The sequence below is a fragment of the Sorex araneus genome, chromosome 3 (assembly GCF_027595985.1).
Source record: "Sorex araneus isolate mSorAra2 chromosome 3, mSorAra2.pri, whole genome shotgun sequence".
In the NCBI taxonomy this organism is placed as follows: Eukaryota; Metazoa; Chordata; class Mammalia; order Eulipotyphla; family Soricidae; genus Sorex; species Sorex araneus.
The window spans coordinates 228,856,841-228,867,533 of record NC_073304.1 but is presented as its reverse complement, the minus strand read 5'-3'; the positions used below and the strand labels follow the sequence as shown (position 1 = coordinate 228,867,533).

The 10,693-nt window shown below is 53.9% G+C and overlaps 1 pseudogene; it reads right to left on the bottom strand.

Moving 5' to 3' along the window:
- Positions 1–8,448: 8,448 nt before the first annotated feature.
- Positions 8,449–8,561, bottom strand: LOC129403853 (U6 spliceosomal RNA; annotated as a pseudogene).
- Between the last annotated feature and the right edge of the window lie 2,132 nt (positions 8,562–10,693).

The following is a 10,693-nucleotide window of genomic DNA, read 5'->3' as shown; positions in this document are numbered from 1 at the left end:
CCCCCTGGTCCGATGGTGACTTGATGGTAGTTAATTTAAAAAAAAAAACAACGAATTTTTTTTTTTTTAAAAGGAGGGGGCTGGAAACATCACACTGGGGCAGGGAGAAGGAAGCGTTTGCACAGGGCCAGTCCCAGTCCCATCCCTGACACCTGAGCCGTGAGCACACAGCCAGGAGGAAGCCCTGAGCACCGCCGGGTAGGGCCCAGACCCACACACCAAAACAAGGGCGTGGCATTTGCATCACTGATGGGTGCTATGCTCGGTGAATGAAAGGACAGGGGGACAGGGTGTTTATGTTTGGGGGGCCCGGTCCACTCCTCGTGCTGCTTGGCACAGCAGGCCTGGTGGCTCAGTTGTTGGACTCTTGTGTGCTTGGGTGCTTGGCCCAACCGTGCCCGGGACCAACATTCACTGCAGGTGATGGGGGGCGGGGAGGGGGGCGGGGAGGGGAGGCCGGGATATGCAGTGTCCTTGTGGGGCTTGAACTCAGAGCCTCTCACATACAAAACTTGCCTCCCACCCCTTTGAGCTACTTTCTGAGGCCCAACATTTATTTATTTATTTATTGTATTTTATTGAGGTGGGAGGTTGCCTCATTTGTGGGATATATATGTATATATATGCATATATATGATATATATGATACATATATGATTATGATTAATCATAATCACATATGTATATATATATGAACATGGGTGTCCAAGATTCCCTAGCAACACCAGTTTTCAACTCTTTCTTGGGGGACTGGGCCAGGGGGAAGGTGCATATATATATAATATATATATTATATGCATATTATATATATATATCTGTATGCACTGCACTGTCATCCCATTGTTCATCGATTTGCTCGAGCAGGCACCAGTAAAGTCTCCATTGTGAGACTTGTTGTTACTGTGTTTGGCATATCCAATACACCACGGGAAGCTTGCCAGGCTCTGCCGTGCGGGCGGGATACTCTCAGTAGCTGGCCAAGAGGGATGGAGGAATCGAACCCGGGTCGGCCGCGTGCATGGCAAATGCCCTACCACTGTGCTATCGCTCCAGTCCATACACACACACACACACACACACACACACACATATATAACATAGTATGGAACTAATACTCAAGGACAGTGAGCAAGGGCCAGGAGGAATGGCTCACAGTGGAAACTTGCCAAAAGTGGCGGGGGTGGGAGGGCAGCTAGGAGATATAAGGGACCTCTATGCCAAAGAGAGTTGGAAATGATCACTCTGGACGAGAACTGTCCAGAAAGTAGGTAAAGGGACAAACGTGATAACCTCTCAGTGTCTGTATTGTAAACCATCATGCCCGAAAGGAGAGAGACAGAGACAGAGAGCAAGAAGAAAAATATCTGTATAGAGGCAGGCTTGGGGGCAGGGGGGGAGAAACTGGGGCCATTGGTAGTGGGAAATGTTCACAGGTGAAGGGACAGGTGATGGAACATTGTAGGACTGTCACTTTATCAGAACCACCTTTGTAACTGTGTCTCACGGTGATTCAATTTAAAAAATATAATAGATATGAAAGTAAACGTGACCAGGTCACAGAGACTGCAGCCACAGATAAGGTGCTTGCTTTGTCAGAGCTGGCCCCGGTTTAATCCCTGACCCCGCATATCGCCACGAGTCCTTCATAACTGAACGTGGAGCCAGGGGTAAGCCCTGAGCACTACCAAGTGTGGCCCCCTGCCCCCCTCCCCCCAAAAAAAGAGTAGTACTCGGCATTTCAATTATCTGCACAAGAAACAAACTCTAGTGGTTGCCTTAGGAATTCCATTGTACTGATATAAGTGATTGTCGATTGTTTAATAACTGAGAAAGAAGATCCAAATTCTCTCCCGCCTTCCGTTCCCTCTGTTGTGGCGGTCACGGGTTTGCACACACGGGACTGTGCTGCGCCGGAGATCACACACTTGGCCGTGACACCAGGGCGTCCCCCGCAGCACCTGGTGTGGTTCGGGGATGACGCTTGAGGTTTGCAGTGCAGGAGCTAGCCCGAGCCGCCCCCCCCCCCCCCCCCCCGATCCTCAGCGTTTCACGGAGGTACAGGGCCCGCTGGTTGGAATAGAGTCTGTGTGGGTGCTGTGCTTCCAGTCGGCCCAGATGTGAATTCATTGGAAACATCTGCCTTGTTAATCAGCACAGGAGGGTTTCAGATTCCCCAAGAGACTGAAGCAAAAGTCCCAACGCTCTTTCCTTTTAGGAAACGCAAGACTGTGGCAAAACGGTTCTGCTAGCTAAGGAAGGAACTTGACCACAATAAAAAAAAAAAAGGTAGAGATACGTTTCCACATAGGTTCTCCCCTCTGATGTGGTCACCTGGGGAAGGGAGACAACCCTCACCAGCAAGTCTGTTGGCAGGAGAAGGCGTTCCCTCTTTCCGAAGACTCCAAGGCTGATTTTTCATGTTTTTTTTTTCCCCCGCTTGTTTGTTTTTTGCATCCACCCCCAACCCCCTTTCTTAAATGCTATTACTCAGCTCATTTAACCAAATAACTCTGGACTGTTTGCAAAAAATCAGTATTCACAAAAGACAAAAATTTGTCACCCTCAGACATATCCAAAAGAATGTGCCGGAGGCTCTAGGAACAATTCCAAAAGAGGACCTAAAAACTTCTCTCTCTCTCTCTTTTGAATGATAGGAACTGTCATTTAAAATAAAGTGCTCTGCCAAGGTGAGTCCTGGCGGCTCAGGACAGGAACAGGACAGTTTTGATGTGCTTGTTGAAGCAGCAGTCCCGTTCCTGGGTGGCTAATTCTCTAATGAGGATGACGAGAGACGCACACACAGGGAGCCGGGCAGCCGTATGCAATTGCAACTTGCCTTTGTCTCCTCATCAGCGTTGAAGAGGGGGATTCCAGACCTTTCTTACAGCCCCAGCAGGCCTTTCTCTTCAGTCCTTCCTGGCCGCAGCCTCCAGGAAGGGAAGGGAATCCCTAGCCCTCAGGAGTTGCAACCCCCTTGCATTTGCGTCTTGTGTAAAAGGCCCCAAAGCTCTCTGACCTACTTTATCTCATTCTCTGCTCACAATAGCCTGGGAAGAGAGAGGGGGGTGGGGAGAGAAGAGTGGAAGGGGCTGCCTCCAAGCCTCTCAGCCTGGTCAGTGTGTGTGTGTGTGTGTGTGTGTGTGTGTGTCTCAGATTCCAGTGCTCTTGTTACCAGATCAGGGCTGCCTCCAAGCCTCTCAGCCTGGTCAGTGTGTGTGTGTGTGTGTGTGTGTGTGTGTGTGTGTGTGTCTGCGTGTGTGTGTGTGTGACTCAGAATCCAGTGCTCTTGTTACCAGATCAGAATACCAACAGAGTCCCCCCAGGGGCCCAGGTGGGGGCGGGAAATTCAAACTTGGCTAGGGAGTAGTTAGCCATGCTCCCGGGTAAATAAGGAGCGAGGAATGGTGAATAAATTACCCAGGAGCCCAGATGTTGGCTTCTGGGCGGGTTCAGCGGAATGCCTGAATCAGCCAGTGTGTCCCGGCTTTGGGGCCCGTTCTGCTAAGAGAACGTTCTGCTGTGCTCCACTTGGGGTGGGTGGGATGTTCCAGGTGGAAAGAAGAGGAAGCAAGCCTACGGGCCTGTTGTTTATCTGACCTGCCTCGAGGTTGAAGAGGGTGGTGGGGGGGTGCTAGTTTAGAGATGCGAAGGCCCCACTTTGGGCAGATCTCATTTGTGGGTCCCCCCCATGGCTGAAAAAGCCTCGTGGGTGGAAAGTTTCCTCGGAAACTGGACATGTGGCGGGGCGCGCTTTGTTTTCGTTATTGATGGAAAACAGAACTTTAATTGCTGGTTGCATTTTCTTCAGCCTCCCAGAGAGCTCCCTGGCTGCTGTTTCCCAGCTGTGACCTTGCAGCAGGGCCCCAGCAAGTCCAAAGGCCCAGAGCTTTTTTTTTTTTTTTTTTTTTGCTTTTTGGGTCACACCCGGCAATGCACAGGGGGTTCCTTACCCCTGGCTCTGCACTCAGGAATGACTCCTGGCGGTGCTCAGGGGACCCTATGGGATGCTGGGAATTGAACCCGGGTCGGCCGCATGCAAGGCACACGCCCTCCCCGCTGTGCTATATCGCTCCAGCCCCAGTGCTGGCTGTCTTAGAAGTGCGCAGCCGCCCTCCCGGTTGAATGCCTCCACCTTGCAGGCCGCTGGGGCTGAGACGCGGTTCTGGGAAATGCAGTTTACGTGACGTGCCACGCGAGGGCTTTGCCTGTAAGTCTGAGCTTCTTTCTGGGAAACTCCAAACATCCTGCTCGCCTTCCCCCTCTCCTCAGCCTCCCCTCACGGCGTTTAAGGAGGGACGAGAAGGCTTTGAGGGTCCCCCTGGCCTGCGAAAAAGCCCCTGTCCCCGGGCAGGAGGCGAGGGGCCGGCGCTTGTCTTTGAGGCGAGTTCTGCTTCCTCAGGGACGAGAGATGCCGTCTGCCGCATCTCCGCGTGTTCCTGCCGCTTAGATTCCTCGGCTCCCTCTCCGGCCGCAGCGGGCTCCTTGCCCCTGACCCCCGCTTAGCCGGCTGGGACCAGCTGCTTCCAGGAACACGGTCCCGACGAGCAGGCTGGCCGGCCGGGGAGCGTGACGGGCCAGGGCCTAGTGCCTTAGCCCAGACTCCATCGTGGCCAGGCCTGCCGCTGGTGGAACTAACCCAGAGCCTTACTCCCTCTCTCTCTCTCTCTCTCTCCCTCTCTCTCTCTCTCTCTCTCCCTCTCTCTCTCTCACTCTCTCCTCTCTCTCTCCCTCTCTCTCTCTCCCTCTCTCTCTCTCTCTCTCCCTCTCTCTCTCTCTCTCTCTCCCTCTCTCTCTCTCTCTCCCTCTCTCTCTTTCTCTCTCTCCTCTCTCTCTCACTCTCTTTCATTTTCTCTCTCCTCTCACTCTCTCCTCTCTCACTCACTCTCTTTCTCTCTCTCTTTCTCCCTCTCTCTCACTCTCTCTCACTCTTTCTCTCTCTCTTCTCTTTCACTCTCTCACTCTCTCTCTTTCTCTCTTTCTCTTTTCTCTCTTCTCTCTCACTCTCTCACTGTCTCTCTTTCTCTTCTCTCTCTTTCTCTCTCTGTCTCTCTCTCTTCTCTCTTTCTCACTCTTTCTCTCTCTCCCTCTCTCTCACTCTTTCTCTCTCTTCTCTCTCACTCTCTTACTGTCTCTCTCTCTCTTCTCTCTTCTCTCTCTTTCTCTCTCTGTCTCTCTCTTCTCTCTCTCTTTCTCTCTCTTTTCTCTTCTCTCTCTCTCTGTCTCTTTCTCTCTCTCTTCTCTCTCTTCTCTTTTTCTCTCTTTCTCTCTCCTCTCTGTCTCACTCTGTCTCACTCTATCTCACTCTCTCTCTCCCTCTCTCTCCCCCCCTCTCTCTCACACACAGACACACACACAGACACACACACATCTGTCGCTAACCCCTGTGTCAGCTGCTCTGCGAACAGCCCGTCAGCTGAGGACTCAGGGAGAGGAACAACTGTGGAAACCCAAGCCGCTTGCACCCCGAGGCCCCGGCCAAGCCCCCTTGCTGCTTTCGTTCCTGTCGTTGAGGGAGTTAGCCGCTTTCTCCTGGCCCTGGGCGAGCTCTGCCTTGCATGTGGCCAACCCTGTCTCCATCCTGAGCACCACACGTGGCTCCGCCCTCTCCTCCCCCAGCACCCATGGGAGGCACTCGGAACCGGGAATAGTCCCAGAGCACAGCTGGGTGTGGCCCAGACACCCCTCCCCACCCCCCACCCCAAACTAGAAGAAATGGATTTACTCTTGGGTTGGGGGGCACACCCAGCCATGTTCAGGGGTTCTAGTTCTGTACCCGAGATTCGGGCAGGATCGATAGCACAGCGGGTAGGGCGTTTGCCTTGTGAGCGGCCGACCCGGGTTCGATTCCTCCATCCCTCTCGGAGAGCCCGGCAAGCTACCAAGAGCTTCCCTCCCGCACGGCAGAGCCTGGCAAGCTCCCCGTGGCGTATTCGATATGCCAAAAACAGTCACAAGAAGTCTCACCATGGAGACGTGACTGGTGCCCGCTCGAGCAAATCGATGGGCAACGGGACGACAGTGCTACACAGTGCTACAACAGGATGCACTGCTGGTAATGGTTGGGGACCCCGAGGCAGTGCCGAGGAGAGAACCAGGATCGCTCGCGTGCCCAGCAGGCGTCTTAACCCTGTGCTCTCCCTCGGGCTAGAGAGCACTGTTTTGAAGATGTGAGAGAGGAGGAGCCACGCTTCTCTAGAAAGCATCCTCCATCCCCCCGGAGAATGAGAGCATCGCCTTGTCCCAAGGCTCCGGACCTCTTGTCTGACTTCCAGGTCTGAAGCGTCGGCTCTGCTCGGGGCCAGGGGCTGTTTCTGGCTCAGGAGAGTGTGGAAGGGCTGGGGGGGGGCCTCCCGGCACCTGAGCTCTGGAGACTCCTGGGCTTCGTTTGTGTCCAGCCGCACGTGAGGAGAGCGGAGGTCCCGGGGAGATGCTGGCTCTGGCAGCTGGGCTTGTGCGTTTCGTATTTTATTTGTTTTGTGTCTGGTTTGGGGGGTGGGGACACCCGGAGGCCCTCGGGACTGACTCCTGACTGCACTCAGGGATGCTCCCGGCGAGGCCCAGGGGGACACATGAGGTGCTGAATCAAAGGCTGGTTGGCCGCAGACAAGGCAAGGGCCCTACCCACGGTACTCTCTCTCGGGTCCAGGCCTTGGTTTCCCATCTGTAAAGTGGGGGACAAGCCTCAGAATATTTGGGGGTCAGTTATCTCCACAAGCCACCAGTCTTCCTCCTGTCAGAGTTCTTCCGTCGGATTTACTGGAAGCTCATCTTCGGTGCCGTCGACTGGGGATGCGGGGCTAGCACATGGACCCCTTGCCCAGCTGCCCATGGCCTGCGAACGCCTGGACGTGCCTTTCACCAATGGCCACCACCAGATACCCCTCCAGTAGCACCAGCATGGACGGCTCAGATTCAGGAAACTGGGCTTGACCTGTTTGATTAGGGGATTTGGGGGTCCAAGGCAACTAACTGGCCCTTGCTCTAGGGGAACGTGGTCTCCGAAGGGGTCCCTTGACCTTGGCTGGTAGAGGGAGGCCCAGCCCCAGGAGATGGGGTCAGGACCCTTGCTTGGAGCTAAAGGCACTGTTGGCTGGAGAAAGTCCAGACTTAACTTCTAAACGGCTCCCAAGGTAGAGGCCTGGGACCCCAACCCTATCTCAGAGAAGGGGGTTGGTGCCCGAGCTCCAGGGCTGTGGAAACCCAGATGTTCACCGACCAGCCCCTGTGAGTCATCCACGGGTCCCTCCATGGGGGACCCGGCGCCCTGTGGGGAGAAGCTTCTTCCGGAGACTCGGGAGCCCCAGGGAGGAAGTGCTTTGGGGTTTTTGTGTTTTGTTTTGTTTCGTTTGTTTGGGCCACACCCGGTGATGCTCAGGGTTACCCTCAGCTCTGCACTCAGGAGTCATTCCCAGCAGAGCTTGGAGGGCCACAGGGGATGCTGGAGACCTGAGCTGGGTGGGCCGCGTGCAAGGCACGTGTCCTGCCCCCTGTACTGTCGCTCCAGCTTTGAGGAAGAGCAGAACAGCCTCCGCTAGGCCTCTACCCTGGGTTTCTAAGTGCCTGTGGGACAGGAAGTTGATCTGCAAGCAGCAAGGCCCAGCTGCAGGCGGAGGTGAGCTGCCTCTCACGCCACTGGAGGCAAAACTGAAAGCGCCTAGCTGTGCCAGGGAAGAGGGGGGCCAGGCTCAGGTCGGGGACAGAAGGGGCCGCTGTGTGGGTTGTTTCTCTTGCATTGAGGAACCATTGGTCCACAAGAACAGGTAGGTTTTAGAGGTACAGTGGTTTTATTTATTATTATTATTATTATTATTATTATTATTTGCTCTTTGGGTCACACCCAATGATGCTCAGTGGTTACTCCTGGCTCTGCACTCAGATATCACTCCTGATGGTGCTTGGGGAACCGTGTGGGATGCTGGGGATTGAACCTGGGTTGGTCACGTGCAAGGCAAACGCCCTCCCCGCTGTGCTGTTATCACTCTGGCTGGGGACAGTGGTTTTAGAGGTACCACAGCACAACTTAGGTGCAAGGTTATTGCTTGACTTTTTTTTTTTTTTTTAGCAGACCCCTGCCTGCCCCTACAGCAGTTTTCTCGGAATGGTGCAGACCACCAAAGTTCCTGGCTAATGGATCTCCACTAAGAGATGGGGTCAGCCTGGCCAGCTCCCTGTGGCTTATTTGATATGCCAAAAACAGTAACGATAACAGGTCTCATTCCCCTGACCCTGAGAGAGCCTCCAGTCGTTGGGAAAGACGAGTAAGGAGAGGCTGCTAACCTCTCAGGGCTGGGAGGAATAGAGACATTCCCGGTGCCCGCTCGAGTAAATCGACAAACAACGGGAGGACAGTGACATTGACAGTAACAAGAGAGTGGGATGGGGGTGGGGAGGCATGTTTAACTCCCCTTAGGATACACACACTTGGCCCAGTAGACTCAACGAAGGCAGAACAAATTCTGATAAGACACTTCACGAATTTGCGTGTCATCCTCACGCCGGGGGCCATGCTCATCTTCTCTGTATTGTTCCAATTTTAGTATATGTGCTGCCGAAGCGAGCACAGATTCTGATAAGACAGTCTGCACAGAATATGCACGCAGCTCCTTGTATGATCTGGGCTTCCCGCAGATTTGTTCTCTCAGACGTCAGCAAGTCTGCTCCACGAACGGGAGAGCAAGTAATAGTCGCGGGCACTTTATCACTTAGCTGGGAGCTGGGGGCGCAGCAGAAACCCCCTTTTTCTCTCAGGGAAGCGGCTTCCCCTCGGGGTGACTCAAGTTCCATTCCAGTCAGGCCGGCCACAGTTCTAGTCTGACCAGCGGCAGGAGGAGACGCCCCAGATCCACCCTCTAGGGGTTGTTCCTAGTGGTCGTCTCTCTCCCATCTCTCCTGTCTCTCACATCTCATCGGATTCTTCCAGAGACCCCTCTCCACCTCCAGCCCTCCCCCCACCTCCCGCAGCCTTCTCTCCTTCCCCTCCCCCCCGCTGGCTTGTGAGGTCAAGACTGCCTGGGACCCCCGTTACAGTCACGTCCCCTCTCTCGCCTCTGCCAGAGCCCGCTCACTCACCTCCCTCGGGTCTGCAGCCTGTTGTAAAGACTCCGTGGATGCAGGTGATTCCGTGGCGCGGCTCACCTGTTCCTAAAGGGCCCGTGCGGCCAAGGAGGACCCAGAGTTGGGTTTGCAGCCCTCCAGCTGGGCAGAGACCCGTGCAAGGCACTGTGGTCATCAGAGCCCCCCACCTTGCCCAAACCAGGGGCCATGGATCTTGCTGTCTGCCGTGCTAATTAGGAATGACCTGAGGATGCCCATTCAGAGACCTGGACCAGCTGGAAGTTGCGTTTTGGGGGGGGGGGAGTGGTGAGCACGGGCCATTGGTCAGTGGACATGATCCGTGGAGCATCTTTCTCAGCAGCAGATACGCTGTGTGTTGGGGGGAGTGTTGGGGGTGGGGGGAGCATTTCCAGCTCTCACGGAGCCTCTCCTTGCCCTACCCGTCACACCTCCCCAATAAAGTGCCCTGACACTCTGGCATTTCCCTCCTTTTGTCTGCCTAGAGCGCCTAACTATGCCCACACTTCTCTGAGTTGCCTCTGGGGATGAAGCATGACCCCTTAACCCAGAAGGGTGCCTGACCTTGGCAAGAAGGGAGGTTGCTGCTGGGTCTGGGGAATTCAAAGTGCACAGGCCAAGGGAGAGACATAGAAAGATTGCACTCGTCGGTGGAATATCAAGTGACAGCATGGGAGACTGACACCCAGGAACAGTAGAGATAAGGACCAGGAGGATTGCTCCACAGCTTAGAAGCCGGCCTCACGTGCTGGGGGGAAAGACAGTTCAGCTAGAGAAGGGGCCACCAAGGAAAGGGTGCTAGGAGGGCCCGCTTGGGGTGGGAGATGCGGGCTGAAAGTAGGCTATAGACCGAATGATAGCCACTCAGTACCTCTACTGCAAACCACAACACCCTGAAGAAGAGAGAGAGAGAGAGAGAGAGAGAGAGAGAGAGAGAGAGAGAGAGAGAGAGAGAGAGAGAGAGAGAGAGAGAGAGAGAGAGCAAGTGCAAAAGGGAATGCCCAGCCACAGAGGCGGGGTGGGGTGGAGGGGACGGGGTGGGGGTGGTGTGAGGGATGCTGGGATCATTGGTGGTGGAAAATGGGCACTGGTGGAGGGATGGGTACTCGACCATTGTATGACTAAAACACATTTTTAGTCATTGTATGACTAAAAATTTTTTTAAAAAAATGAAGCAATGATCAGAATAAAATGATATCACACAGATTGGGGTAAAAAAAAGTGCATAGGCCAGTGGGTGAGGCATTTGCCCTGCTCACCTCTGACCCCAGTTTGATCCTGGCATACGGTCCCCTGAGTACCAGCAGGAGTGGTCTTGGAGCACAGAGCCGGGAGTAACCCTTAAACACAGCTGGATATGGTCCCAACCCCTCCCAAATTAAAAAATATATGTATGTATAATATAGAAATTATCCCTGAAAGTATAGTCTCACATGGCAGAGCCTGGCAAGCTACCTGTGGCGTATTTGATACTCCAAAAATAATAACAATAATGGACCTCATTCCCCTAAACCTGAACGTGACAGAGATGAATGGAGACATTACTGGCGCCCACTCGAGCAAATCAATCAGCAACAGGACGATAATGATACAGTGATATATATAATATATTACACACATA